The sequence below is a fragment of the Grammomys surdaster genome, unplaced genomic scaffold (assembly GCF_004785775.1).
Source record: "Grammomys surdaster isolate TR1022 unplaced genomic scaffold, NIH_TR_1.0 212, whole genome shotgun sequence".
Lineage (NCBI taxonomy): Eukaryota > Metazoa > Chordata > Mammalia > Rodentia > Muridae > Grammomys > Grammomys surdaster.
The window spans coordinates 2,652,545-2,666,337 of NW_021604657.1; positions in this window are offsets into that span (position 1 = coordinate 2,652,545).

Sequence of the window (13,793 nt, forward strand, 5' to 3'; positions counted from 1 at the left end):
CAATCAATTAAAGCGTGGTAAATACCATTCCACAAGGACTCCAGAACTCACAAACTAGAGAATCAATTCACTGGAACAAGAAAATAAAGGAACCGTAGGGGTTGAGGTCAAATCTTTAGCAGAATTCTAAAGGGAAGAATTGGCCTGGAGAGCAAATCTTTTAGTACTTACAATGAAAACTCTGGTTAATGTCCAGAAATGAAGGCCATTAAAATCACATTAGGAAGGCCATGTTTACATTTCTATAGTCCACCAGATACCTTCACTCATACCAAGTAGGATCCCGTCTGTAAAACATAGTCTTTAGTATCTGTCAATAAGAAATGCACTTGAATTTCACTGAGCTGCAGTTCTGGAAACAAGCAGAATATTCCTTGAGTTCATGGCAGCATGTAGAACAAAACCCACCACAGATGCAACAGTAAGCAGAGGTGATACATTTTATTTAGTTCTTGCCTCAGTTCCTCAGATAGTGGCCTGATTCTCTAGTAGAGATTGGGACTGGTCTGTAAAGGCATCTAAGGTGACTTTAACCTCTTCCTCCTGACAAGAGCAGCTGGTTGCAAGGGTTTCCCCTTCCTATAACTTGTTGCAATCTATGTTTCTTTGATGTAGTTTTCTGCACTGTGTGGCTCAGAGATGACCATCTTTCCTTAAAGCACGATGATAAGCACCTGAACAGGTTAGAAGTAGTCTCTTCAATGGGAGCAGAGTCTGAAACTACTAATACTGAACCAAGCCTGTTAGCAGTAATATTGAAATGACAAGTTTTGCAAAAGGAAGCAGCCTAGCAAGAGGCTAGGAAAGTCTCTATGTATTTCTACAAAAGTAATGTTTAGGGACACGTGAGTTAAAGAAGTGGAGAAGAGCAAGAGAAGAGAGACTGACTGGGTTAAAGTACAGAAACTCACTTTCATTACATTTGTTACGTGTGTGTGTGTGTGTGTGTGTGTGTGTGTGTGCACAAATACATAGAATGTGGCAAGTTTTTGTTGTTTTTGTATACATAGCTTCAAGGCTGATAATGAACACTCTATAATGAAAAACCAATGGGGGGAGGGATCATCCCTGAGAGAGGTTAATTCTCTTTCTCCCAGCAGTCAGTAGTTAACTGTAGTTCTTTGTCTAGGGGTGGGACCACATGAAATTTCACCCTTCCACCTTAACATGTCCATTGATTGCTCTTGTCTCCAGTGTTGTTTATGCAGGCCGTTCTAGAAGAGACTGTTCCACAGGAGCCTCACTGGCGTTCTGGCTCTTATTCTCTTTCCACTCACTTTTCTGTAATATTCCATGAGCCATAGCTACAGGACCTGTGCTGTCGATGTATCCTTTGGGGCTGCACTCCCCATGACGCATTGATCTCTGCATTATATGCAGTGATGGTTCTCTTCAAAGGTCTCCATTTGCAGTAATGAGAAGCATCTTCAATGAGGGCTGATATCTACATGGATACAGGGAAGGCGAGCCACACTCCAGTCAGTGACTTTTTATTTAAATCAACTAGAGGTAATTAACTGACAGTGAATATGACCAGGGATATGTACAAGGTTTATTTGGGTTCCCCATTTCACTTATATGTTCGTGCAATGCCTATAATATAAATATGGCATGTTTAAAAATATTTTAATGACTTCCGGTTTGGGACCGAGCCTAGAGCAGGTCGCAGGCAGCAGCTCCGTACCCAACCGCAGAAAACCAAGAAAAACAGGGACTCCCAGGAGCTTGAACTCACGCAGCATTCCAGGTAAAACTGAATCACCCGTGATGCCTGCTATTAGAAGTTCTAACCCAGATGGACCAGAAGCCAGGAGCCTCGCCCTTACCCTCACACCCTACCTTTTCCCACCTGCACAAGGTCCCCTGAAGCTGGGCAACTGCAAGATCCTGCTTGGCAACTGCAGATAGACTCAAAGCAGTGTACCATATCATCTGAAGAATAGCAGGGAGACCATAACTCAAGCAGTGTACCATATCTTCTGAAGAATAGCAGGTTCCAGTCCTCCTCGCCCCCACGAATAACCAGGACCCGCCGGTCGGGCCAAGTGGCACCCAGACGTGGGGCTCGAGGCACGGACCCATCCGGACGGACCCTCATTGAGAGGATGTGCGCACGACATCAAGATTGAGCAAGACAGAGATCATCGCCCGTGACCTGTCATCCACAGAACCAGGTTGATGCTGCCATCAAGAAGGCAGTTGAAGTTCATTACCATCAGCTGAAAATTGCAGAGGATCCAGAAGTGACTCCGCAGGAGACTGACACAGCTGTCAGCTCCCCTGCCTCCCCCTACGGTCGACCCCTAGACTTCCACGCCCTCCAGAAGGGTTCCTGGTATGCCTGGCTTTGCCCTCATTTCTCTCGCTAGAGAGCTTGGCCTCTTGATCACCACAACAAAAATTGGCTTTTTCCTAAACCAAGGCCACCCTTGATATGGCCGCTAACATTGGGGAGCCTTCCTTTATGACAATATTACACCCCAAACTGACAAATGGTTGGTAACTTGAACATTTACAAGAGACTAGGATGGCTGTGAGTTAGCCCAATGACGGGATTATTGTAGGTCCACTTCCCAGGGGCCCACCCAATGCAGCCGAAAAGGAGTGCGTGGTGCTGGGAGTGGGTGCAGCCTACATGGCCTAAGACAGGGCTCTCACCCTCCTTTCACCCACATCAGAGTCCCTTGACGTTGCCCATCGTCGACAGCCTAAAGCCTTCGACCATCGATGTGACTCGTCTCACATCAGTGTTTTGGGGTTGTGAACTTGTCTAAGACCCCCCATAATTAGACATCCAAATTCAAAACTCACATAGTTGGGATTGAACATAAGAAGCCTTCTCTAACTAAACAGAGAAGGGGGAGATGCCAGAAGCCAGGACCCTCGCCCTTACCCTTACCCCCTACCTTTCCCCACCTGCACAATGTCCTCTGAAGCTTGGCAGCTGCAAGATCCTGCTTAACAACTGCAGATAGACTCAAAGCAGAGTACCATGTCTTCTTAAGAATAGCAGGGAGACCATAACTCAAGCAGTGTACCATATCTTCTGAAGAACAGCAGGTAGATCATAATTCAAGGCAGTGTACCAAGGCACAGGCCAAGAAGATTTTGTACCTTTCCACCACCTGGACCCTCTTACCCCCTCCCCTTGTAAAACATGCTATAAAAAAGCATTTCATGTTCAAAAAAAAAGAAGAAATTTAAAAAAAAATACTCATTTATAACAAAAAAAAATATTTTAATTTTAAAAACGTCCAGTCCTATTCATTTGTATTCTTATAAATGCCATGGTTCCAGTGTCCTGGTTGGTTCCAGAATTATAGTACAGATAACCAGGGAGGAGCTCCTGGTGGGAAAACACTTGATTTTACACCAGAATTAGAGAGATTAGGTATCTCAAGCTGTGCCTGCCTCTGTAGCCCTTGGGAAAAATGGTTTTAATTTCTGAAAAAATAAGGCGTCTATAACCTGGGAGGATGGAACTAGGAAGTAAGATGCTAAAATATACAATACTTTAGATATGGCACTTCTGCTTGATTATTTAGGTAGATCTACTTCACAGCGTGTGTTGTAGGGCAAGATCTGATTACATTAAGTAAAACAAGAAGGAAAGCATTTGATATTTTATTTATAATAATTACCAATTCAACTAGCAAACTAGGGTCCCTGTGAATAACATTTATGATAACCATAGAGGGGACTGTAGTCAAACCCGTTTAACCACCTTACAATCTCCCCATGGCTACTGAAGGATCTTAATCTAATCTTCAGTCATTTGTGGTGGTTGAAAAGCAAGTCAAGGGTAGGCGAGATGTTCCGTGGGTAAAGGTGCTTGCCGTGCAAGTGTAGTGATGTGAGTTCTATCTCAGGAACTCCTGTAAAGGTAGAAGTAGAGAATGGTCTCCACAACATGCTGTTCTATCAAGGGATACGGAGTTTGAGTCTGCACGCAATACCAGCAGCTACTGGACTTCTCTCTGTCATACCTCAAACTACCATGTTTCATTGTCTCATAAATTTCCATAAAGGTGTTTGTGAGATCTGCTTTCTTGTCTCCATGTTTGGTTGTTGCACTACTTCTCTTTCTGTTGCTGTGATAAAACTCTAAGCAAAAACAGTTTAAGAGAGGAATTGGTTTATTTACACTTACACTTCCAGGTCATAAGTTGAGAAAAGACAAGAACCCAAACAGGAGGTAGAAGTAGAAACTTGGGAGTAATGTTGCATGCAAGTTTTCTAACCCAGGTTCATAATTAGCTAGCTTTCTTATATAACCCAGACCCATCAACACAGGGACTGATACCACCCACAGTGGGAGACCCTCCTAAGTGAATTAACAATTAAGACAACTACCAACTGATGTGCCCACAGGCCATCATTCCCTCAGTTGAGACTCTCAGGTGACTCTAAGCTATGTCAAGGGGACAGTTAAAGCTAACTAGGGTGCTTATCTCAGAAGTAAATCTTTTGACTTTTGTAAAGCTTGTCATTTCTGGGATTGAGCTAAGCAGAACTGGATACCCCCACCCCACCCTGGTGTGCTGCTAGTTGAAGAAGGCTTCTTTAGAATACTTACTTATACATAGAGCCCCTTTCATGGAAGAATACTTCTCTACATAGTCTGAATCTGGTAGCACCAGGTACATAGTTGAGAACTAAAGCAATGGGGACATAGGGTGACACATACCCTCTTCCTGCTCTTGCAAGAAGGCCACATGATCAGCCTGTCCAACTTTTGCTCAATCCCCCTTCATACCACGAGGCTCCTTTTCTTTTGCTGGGTTTCAATATTTTGTTATAAACTAGAAGGCCCCTTGGGCAGCCAGGGTTGGGACTGTGACATGAAAAAGCAGACACCCAAGCTGTTATCGCACATCTCCTGGGTTTATCAGGAATGGGCTTTATTAACAGGAAAAAAGAAACAATTTGTTTTCGTCTCACCCTAGACATTCTCTACTTCCTGCTCCTTTCCTCCAAAAGGTCTTTGCCACTCTGTCCCTGGGTAGAGATAATCTCCAACAGGCTTTACACAGTCTCAGAGGGCATTGATCATCCATGGTGTCTTCCATTATGGCTGCCCCTGACTGTCACAGTCATTAGTCATGTTTGTCAATGATTCTCACTGTGGTAACACTTCAGAAAATTCTTCATAGGTTAGACAAAGGCATGCACAATTTGTTTTTTGACCACTGGTACCATGAAAGGATGTAACTGTGATGGATCTCTAAGGATGGCCCCAGTGACTCAGCAGGCTTTATACCAATACTTAAATTTAGACCCTTTCCATGAATGTTAGGTACGAGCTGCTCCATAACTGGTTTCCACTTGTGGTCTGATCACTGTGCTGCAGAAGGAAGGTGATGAGCATGTGTAGAGAGACCACATGACACTAACTAGACTTTGCATTCCAAATGAGCCCAGGCTTATAGTCAGTCTAGCCAACCCAGTAGACAAGAGAAGAAGTTGTCAGAGGATTCCAGTTCCCAGATATAACACACAACAATGATGAACAATCTCTTTGTGTACTGTTTAAGCTTGATTGTCAGCCTCACTGGACTTAGAATCACCATGGAGACATACCTCTGAATGTGTCTCTGATAGTGTTTCACAAGAGGTTTACTGAGGAGGGAAAACACTAACCTTGAATGTGGGCAGTACCATCCCATAGACTGAGACCCCAGACTTAATAAAAAGGAGAAAGCTTGGATGAGTATTAACATTCATGTCTTTCTGCTTCCTGACAACAGACAGAATGTGATCAGTCACCTCATGCACCTTCCGCCATGCCTTCCTCACCATAATGGACTATACCTTCAATGAGCGAAAACAAACCCTCCCTTCCTTAAGTGGCTTTTGTCAGATGTTTTGTCACAGCTGTGAGAAAAGTAACTGGTGCCCCTTCCATGTTGCCATATTAGTTTTATGATGGCCATAACCAACTGTCTAAAAAAAACAACCTCGTCGCTGGGCGGTGGTGGTGCACGCCTTTAATCCCAGCAGCTGGGAGGCAGAGGCAGGCGGACTTCTGAGTTAGAGGCCAGCCTGGTCTACAGAGTGAGTTCCAGGACAGCCAGAGCTACACAGAGAAACCCTGTCTCGAAAAAACAAAACAAAAAAAAAACCAAAAAAAACAAAAACAAACAAACAAAAAAAAAAACAACCTCAAGAAAGAAATTTTGTATTATGGTCCATTGTTCCAGGAACATCAGTTTGTAGTCCTTGGTTCTGTTGATTCTGAGCCCATGATGAGAGAAATAAGCCAGTGGGAATGTGAACAGATATTGTTTGCTTCATGGTGAATAGAAAGTGGTGAAAAGAAAACAACAAACCAGAAATAACCTTCAAAAGCATGGCCCTAGTGACATACTTCTTCTGGCTGAGGAACAAGTGCCCCACATTTGATCGTGTAAGGGATATTACATGTCCAAACTGAAATGTTGTCCTGTATCATTAATGACTGTGGTGGTTTGAGTATGTTTGGCCTAGGGAGTAGCCAAACTATTAGAAGACGTTGGCCTTGTTGATGTGGGTATGGCCTCGTTGGAGGAAGTGTGTCACTGGGAAATGGCCTTAGAAACTCTCTTCCTAGCCATATGGGAGCCAGTCTTCTCCTGTTTGTCTTCAGAACAAGATGTAGAACTCTCAGCTCCTCCAGTGCCCTGCCTACCTGGATGCTGCATGCATCATGCCTTGATGATAATGGACTGAACCTCTGAACTTGTAAGCCAGCCCCAATTAAATATTGCCCTTTATAAGAGTTGCCTTGGTCCTGGCGTCTGTTGATAGCAGTAAAACCCTAACTAAGACAATGACCCACAAGAATTATGAGCAGCAATAGCCTACCATGATCGGCCATTACATTACGGTGCAGACTCTTAAGAAGCATAAATAATTGAGTGATGTGTAGTCCATGGGGTTTAGGCTGGAGTCAAAGAAAACTGAAGAGACATATCTTGAGGCAGGCATGCTGTCAGGTCAGGACTGTTGTGAAAATGGAGACCCACTCACAATCACCAAAAGAGCTGTCCTCCTAGTAAGGGATTCCTGAGAGTTTGTGACCTAGCCTGGAGGCTGAGCTAGAAGAGATACATGGGTAGATCTCCTATGTCTGGGAAAACTGAGGGGAGCCCTAGTCAAGTTGAGAGTGAGGAAAGCAAAGGCTTAGGGGATGCTGGGCACAGAAAGCTCACAAGCTCTGGAAACAGGCAGAGTAAAGCCAATACGCAGTGTCTCTCACAAGAACGTTTTCAGAATCCTGCTAAGTTCCTCTATCTCTATGATTGGTAAGACCACTATCCCACTTTATAGGTTATGAAGTGAAACCTTGGGCACTAATAAGCCTGGAGTACAGTACATGTCAGATGTTTTGTCATAGCAGTGAGAAAAGTAACTGATGCCCCTTTCATGTTGCTATATTAGTTTTATGATGGCCATAACCAAATGTCTAAGAAGACAACCTCAACAAAGGAATTTTTATTATAGTCCCACCATCCAGGATGCTGCAAGTTCTTACTCATCTTAGAGACAGGAGATAGGGACACTACTTACTTCTTCCCAGGTGTGAGAAGGCTAGCGTTTCTTTCTGGGACTCGGTGCATTTCCATGCCCCTTACCAACTCTGTCTGGATGCTGACCCTGCAGTGCACATGCCTCGTTGTCTGTCTCTTTGCTTGCATTTCTCAGGTAGGAACTGCAAGGATGAACACTTCCCTGAAGCCCCTGGATATAAAGAAAAAGACTTAGAATTTGAACCCAAATTGTTTCCTTTCTCCTTGTCCCTTTAAGGCCGGATATTCTGCCGTTGCCAGAGTCATTCATCATAAAGGCATGAAGTGAACAGCTGTGTGCCCAGGAGGGGGGAGAAAGGAGGGATTCCAGCCAGAACGGTATTAAAAGGTGAGGGAAAGCATGGGCAGGAACACAGCAGCCTCTCCCACCACCACACGCTGAGGAGCTGCCAGAGGCACCCTGGAAAAGTATTGTTTCCACACCTCAGTCTCTGGGACTGAATGTTTCTTTCTGCACATGACCTTTCTCCACTGCAGGATGCCTTTATCACTCTCTAATGGCCTATTCTCAGCTTTTCTCCACCTCTTTTATTCTTTTTTGGCTCAAGAACATCTATTTTTTTCACTCAGCCGATAATTCTGTTCAATATCTAATTCATCTTTTCTCTTGAAGGAAAGCCAAATGGGGGCGGGATACAATTATCTGTCGATTTCTAAGCAGCCCATATGTCCACCAGTATGAAAGCTGAGTTTTCCTCATGGGCAATTGTGGGACCTAGTGAAATTACATTTAGGAGCAAGCCTAGCTAGGCATCCCAAAGTACAAGCTTGATGTACATTTAACTAGTACACTGAGGGCCAAAGTCAATGCTATTGCTATGACCAAGTGCGTCTGCAGGGGGCAGTGATGAGCCAGACCTATCCGCAACTCCACTCAACCCTTATTCTGTTGGTGTTACTGGTGGTCCAAGGCTGGGCCAGGTGTCTCCAAGTTCTTGCCCTCTTACTTAAAAATTAAATAAATCAGTTCATGTGTTGCAAGAAACTACAGTTTAAGAGACAGCACAGACAAAGAAAGAGTTACACTCTCAAAACTGACATCAGGCTATATGAGTGAGGGGAGGGGGGAGCCCGGCTTTTTTTTCCTATAACTTCCATTTATGGAGTTCAAGAGAAGGAGTTTGGTTATGAAGGGCATAGTTCCGTATTTTGATTAATAGCTTGGCTTAGGCAGGCATTTGCTCACTACAAATGCCCCTTCCTACAATGTATCTGATTTTAATCATATGCATGCCAAATTATTCATAGGTATAAGATGTTAAATAGGTGTTTCTCCTAAAAGCTCACTTTGGGGACACAATTTGGGGACTTACTATGTGTGCACCCTAAACTAGTTCAGGCTGCATTGGGTTCCTGCCTTTATTCTAGATATATTAGGACAAAGTTTGAGTAGAACTTGTCCAAATATGGTAGTTATTATTAAGGGGAAGAAAAACTGATTTCATTGCTCAGAGTGGGGTATGCATGCAGCTTGATGCAGGCGGGGTCCCAGATTGCCAAACAGCTTGCTAAGGTAATTGTTCAGAGTTGGATGTGTGAGTGTTATACATGCAGATGAAACTACTAGGTTGACAAGTGCATTATTACAAGACAGGTATGTGTATTGCCCAAGCCAAGAGAGGTCCTAGGCCGAAAAGTTAGTCCCTATGCTTGTCTGCCTCAATGGGACATGAGACAGCTGTCATTGGGGCTATGAAAGATGGAAAATGTAGGTGAAGATTCAGCTTGCTCATAAAAGTCTAAGATATACTTTTAACAAAGGCCACAGGAGAGAAACCAGGCAATCCAAATCATGAATAGGAGACAATCGATATTTATTTTCATTCATCTCTAACTGAAATGTAGCTTTCCCCCTCCATTATAAAAGGAAACTAGACAGAAAGGAAACCAGACTAGTATTAATAATTTTGGAATTTTTATGAACAACAGACATGTTTACATCATCTTACAGCAGTTGCTAGAATATAAAAACTATTATTTATGCTCACTAGTACTTTGAGTTTATGAAGGTTATACCCATATTAGATCTTGTTTTTAATTCATTATCAGAAACTACAGAGAGTGTTAGGCCATAAATTGAGATTTTATAAAGTATCAACAGAGTAAGACATTATTAACTATGTTCTGTCTTTGTAATCATATATTCTGAGAAGGCATTCCTAGGCTGTATCAGACTACCAGAGGGGCCTAGGCTCACCATTCTTTAAGATCTTTTGCTCTAAGGGAAGCCTGAGGTTCTTTAAACCCCATTCTGACCAGGAGACAGAGAAAGGAGGAAGAAAGAAAGTAGAGAGGAGATAGAGCAAGACAGAGAGACAGAGACAGAGAGAGAAAAACAGAGATCTTCAGTCTCCAAACCAATTCCAAGAACATACAAAATAATACTAAGTGAAACCTAAGTTTAAGCCAATGAAACTCAAAACAAATCCTAAAAGTCCCCATCACAATAAAGGCACAGCAACACTGAGGAGTGACCTCACATTGAAAGTCCAAGCAGCCTGTGTCTGGCCCAGGTATTGAACAGTCTCAGTGTGGACCTGCTGAAGACAAGGAGCCAGAGGAAAAAATACCAGGCCCAACATTTACTCTCTCCACATGAAACAAGGTCATGACAAGGTCTGGTCCAGGTGGTAAGATCCTTGATGTCTGAAACACACTTAGTATCCCCATAGAAAAATGGAGGTCCCCCTGACTCCTCTCCCTGACAATGTTGAGGTGCCCCCACTGAGGAAAAGTAGGCTGCATCCAGGCATTCAGTGTATTGAGTCATCGAAGCTAGTCAGTGAAACTCATACGCTCGCTGTTCAAGTTATAGTAGATCCCAACAGACTGCCTTCACACTCCTTTCCAAACAGACATAGCTGACTTTTGGAGATCAGCTCATAAGTAATAGGGGAAGAGTCTGAGAGGATGTGGCAGGGTATCCACAAGGCTGCTCGTGGACTGAGATTTACTGAATGCTTACTAGAGACCACAGGCTTGGTTAAGCCTTCTAGAGATTACACTTCATTTCTACGATATTTTATGAGACCAGTATCTTAGCTGAAGATCACAAAGGAAAACATACAGGCTCTCTGAATCACACAAACAGCACCATGCAAAATTAAGCATCTATCACAACTTAGCCTGCTTCATAAGACAGTTGTTTTTATGGTTCTTGTTGTTGTTGCTGTTGTTGCTGTTGTTGTTGTTGTTGTTTTATTGCCAGGATTTCCTCTGACATCTCAGAAGGCTGTGAAGCAAAGCCCACTTCACAGGCATGTGAGTTTGGAATCATATAGCCCCGTTCTCAGAAGGATCTCATGCTAGGCTTAAGGCTCTGTAACCCCACTGTCTTGAGACACAACTAATCTGGAAATAAGAGTAAAGTAGTTAATATTAGTCATAAACATGACTGGCTTTAAAATTGCCATAGGAACACATCTTAGGATGTATCTATGATGGGTGTTTCCAGAAAGGTTTAACTGAGAAGGGACAACCCACTATGATTGTGGGCAATGGGTTGGGGTTCTGAACAGAAATAGAAGTGAGCTGGGCACAAGTGGGCTGTGCTCTCAAAATGTGTGCCAAAATAAAAGGCGGCTTTCTTCCCTAAGCTGCCCTTGTCACTCACTGCTTTTCACTTTGCATTGGACTATAGATTTCACATCAGGTCCTGACTCAGGGAGCCTTGCCCATCCACATTCTAATTCCCCCAAGAAACTCATCTCCAGCTCAGATGTAGCCAGTTAACATGTGACCGGCTCTGCAGAATTAATTGAAAACTCCCTGCCACTTGGATAATAATTGTCCTCCCTAACGTTATACTGAGAATTAACAAGTGATAATGATTTAACAGTGTACTCCAGGCAGCAGAGACTGGCCAAATTCTTTCTCAAAGGCCCTAGCTGTTACTTTAATCTTCTCGCTTCTTCCCTGTGTCGCAGCACAGTTGCTAATGACCTGCAATAAATCCAAGAAGCTGTGATTTGAAAGCCACTGAGATCCAGCTTGGAAACAAATCTATAACTTTCATTGAGAGGTGGTATCTAGGTTACCTGGGCCCAGCAAGGATCCCTCGATATTAAGGTTGTTCTTCTTTTGAAAACTGAATCAGCATCTCTACTGTCCTCACCCAGGGACTTGTACTTTTTTTCTTTTAATCATTCACACCCACCGTTTTTATCTGACTTTGCCAGGCTCCCTTGCTCTTTCAAGTCCAATGACTGGATTATCGAAGGTGATTGTAAATATGGCACTGAAAGGGAGCTAGAGACCAAGTAATGACCAGAACATCTTAAAGATATGTACCCTTGAGACTGGGCTCGAGTCCCATACTAAAGTTGTGGGGATCCCCTAGCCCCAGGAGCTCCCCCTTCCCCAGCTTCTGCTTCCACCCTTGATACATACAAGAGCAATGTTCAGAGGCCTCACAGAAAACTGTAGCCACTAAGACTCAACGGACATGTTTGTCATTGTAATCCTCTATCCATTGGGAGCTTCTCTGCTTATAGATGGATCTATTTGATAAAAGCTGAGTTGGTGATGTTCTTTTACCATTTTCCTTGAAAAAGTATAGTGATGAACTGAGCTCTCTCTAGCTGCATCCCAGAGAGGAACCCAGGGACGCTTGGGGGTGGGGTGAGTACAGCTTCAGGATCCTTGGTGCCCAAACGCAATCTGAAAGCTGAGTTCTTTGCAGTCTGCAGGTCAAAGCCTGATCTGAACAGAGCTAAAGTAAACACCATTTTCACTTCTCCCTTCGAATGTGATTGAGTGCCCCTGTGTCTGCAGCCAGGGAGACAGTCTGTGGATGCTGCTCCTGGCAGAGACTTCCTGCAGTTGTTACATGGTACAGAATGGACATATCATTCTACCTTTCCTAAATGGAAACACTACGCTTTCCAAAGCAAATCTGCACCTTGGAGTTTGGACCTTCCTTTTGCTTAACACGAGTTAACGAGACACTCAGTTCAGTGGTGTGAACCGTGCATAGCTGCCTATGGGAGAAGCTGGGAATCTGAGAAGAGACAAGCTTTGCACATAAATGTTCATCTTTGGAGGAGGAGATGAGGAGGCACCCCAATGAAGAATTATAATCATGTGAGGAGCTGAATGCCATTGGATATGCAAAGGCTCCATAGCAGGAAACTGGGGGTGGTGGCGGGACAGAATACAAGACCAGAAGCCCTCTTTATGGCAGCAGAGAACAGGAGAGAAAGCTGGGAAAATTCACTGGGGTCAGAGGAACAGCAGGCCAATGAGGCAAAGAGAGATGGGTCAATGGGGCTGTGCTTTAAAATGGTAAATTCTGGCAAAGCTGGAACCCTATGCAGGTGACTGGCGAGGAGGTATGACAGAATCCAGGGAGAGATGGCGAAGTGAAATGTCAAGGCATGACTTTGCACTCAGGAAGAAGATGGATTTACAAAAAGAGTCAGGAGAATGGGGGTGGGGGAGGGTGTAGGGAGAGCGTGGATTTTAAGACTTAAAACCAGTACCCATGCTTCATCTCCCATGGTGCAATGGGCCTGGCCTCGGCAGCATCACAGCCCTTCCTCATTTGTATGTCTCTCCTAGTATACCCAGAGAGGCTTAATTATTTAAATCTCAATTAATCCCCGTAAGGGTGCTTGCATGAGAAGTTTGTTTAATTATCTCCTTTAAACTCCCCAGTTGCACATGGCCTTGTTTGGTTTATTGATCACTCGAGCGCCAAGCTTTTGGCCAGGATCTGACAGCTGGAGTAGCTGAAAAGCAGTGCCTCAGAGGAAATTCCCAGGGCCACTCCACCCTGTATTTTCCAGGACCCAAAACAGCAGAGCCAGCCTCCGGCAGGTCATGGAAAACACCAAGCCTCCTTCACACTTTCCAGGTGTCTGTGACCTCTTCACACGTTCTGCCATCACATTTGCTCTTGGGCAGTGGCTATTAAGGGCCAGTTCCTAAGAACAGAAGATGCTATGCCCTCGTGGCACCTCTCCCCAACAGTACACCCCAACATTGCTTTCTGTTTTTATGGTAAAACACATGCAGTGTAAAATTCATGATTAGTAGCATTTTGCTCCTTTACAATGCTGAGCAATCATCTACATCAAGTTCTAGAACATGTCCATCTTTCTACAAGAAAAATCCATACCCATTAAGAAGTTACTCCCTATTCTCTCCCGTCTCCCGTCTCCCGTCTCCCGTCTCCCGTCTCCCGTCTCCCGTCTCCCGTCTCCCGTCTCCCGTCTCCCGTCTCCC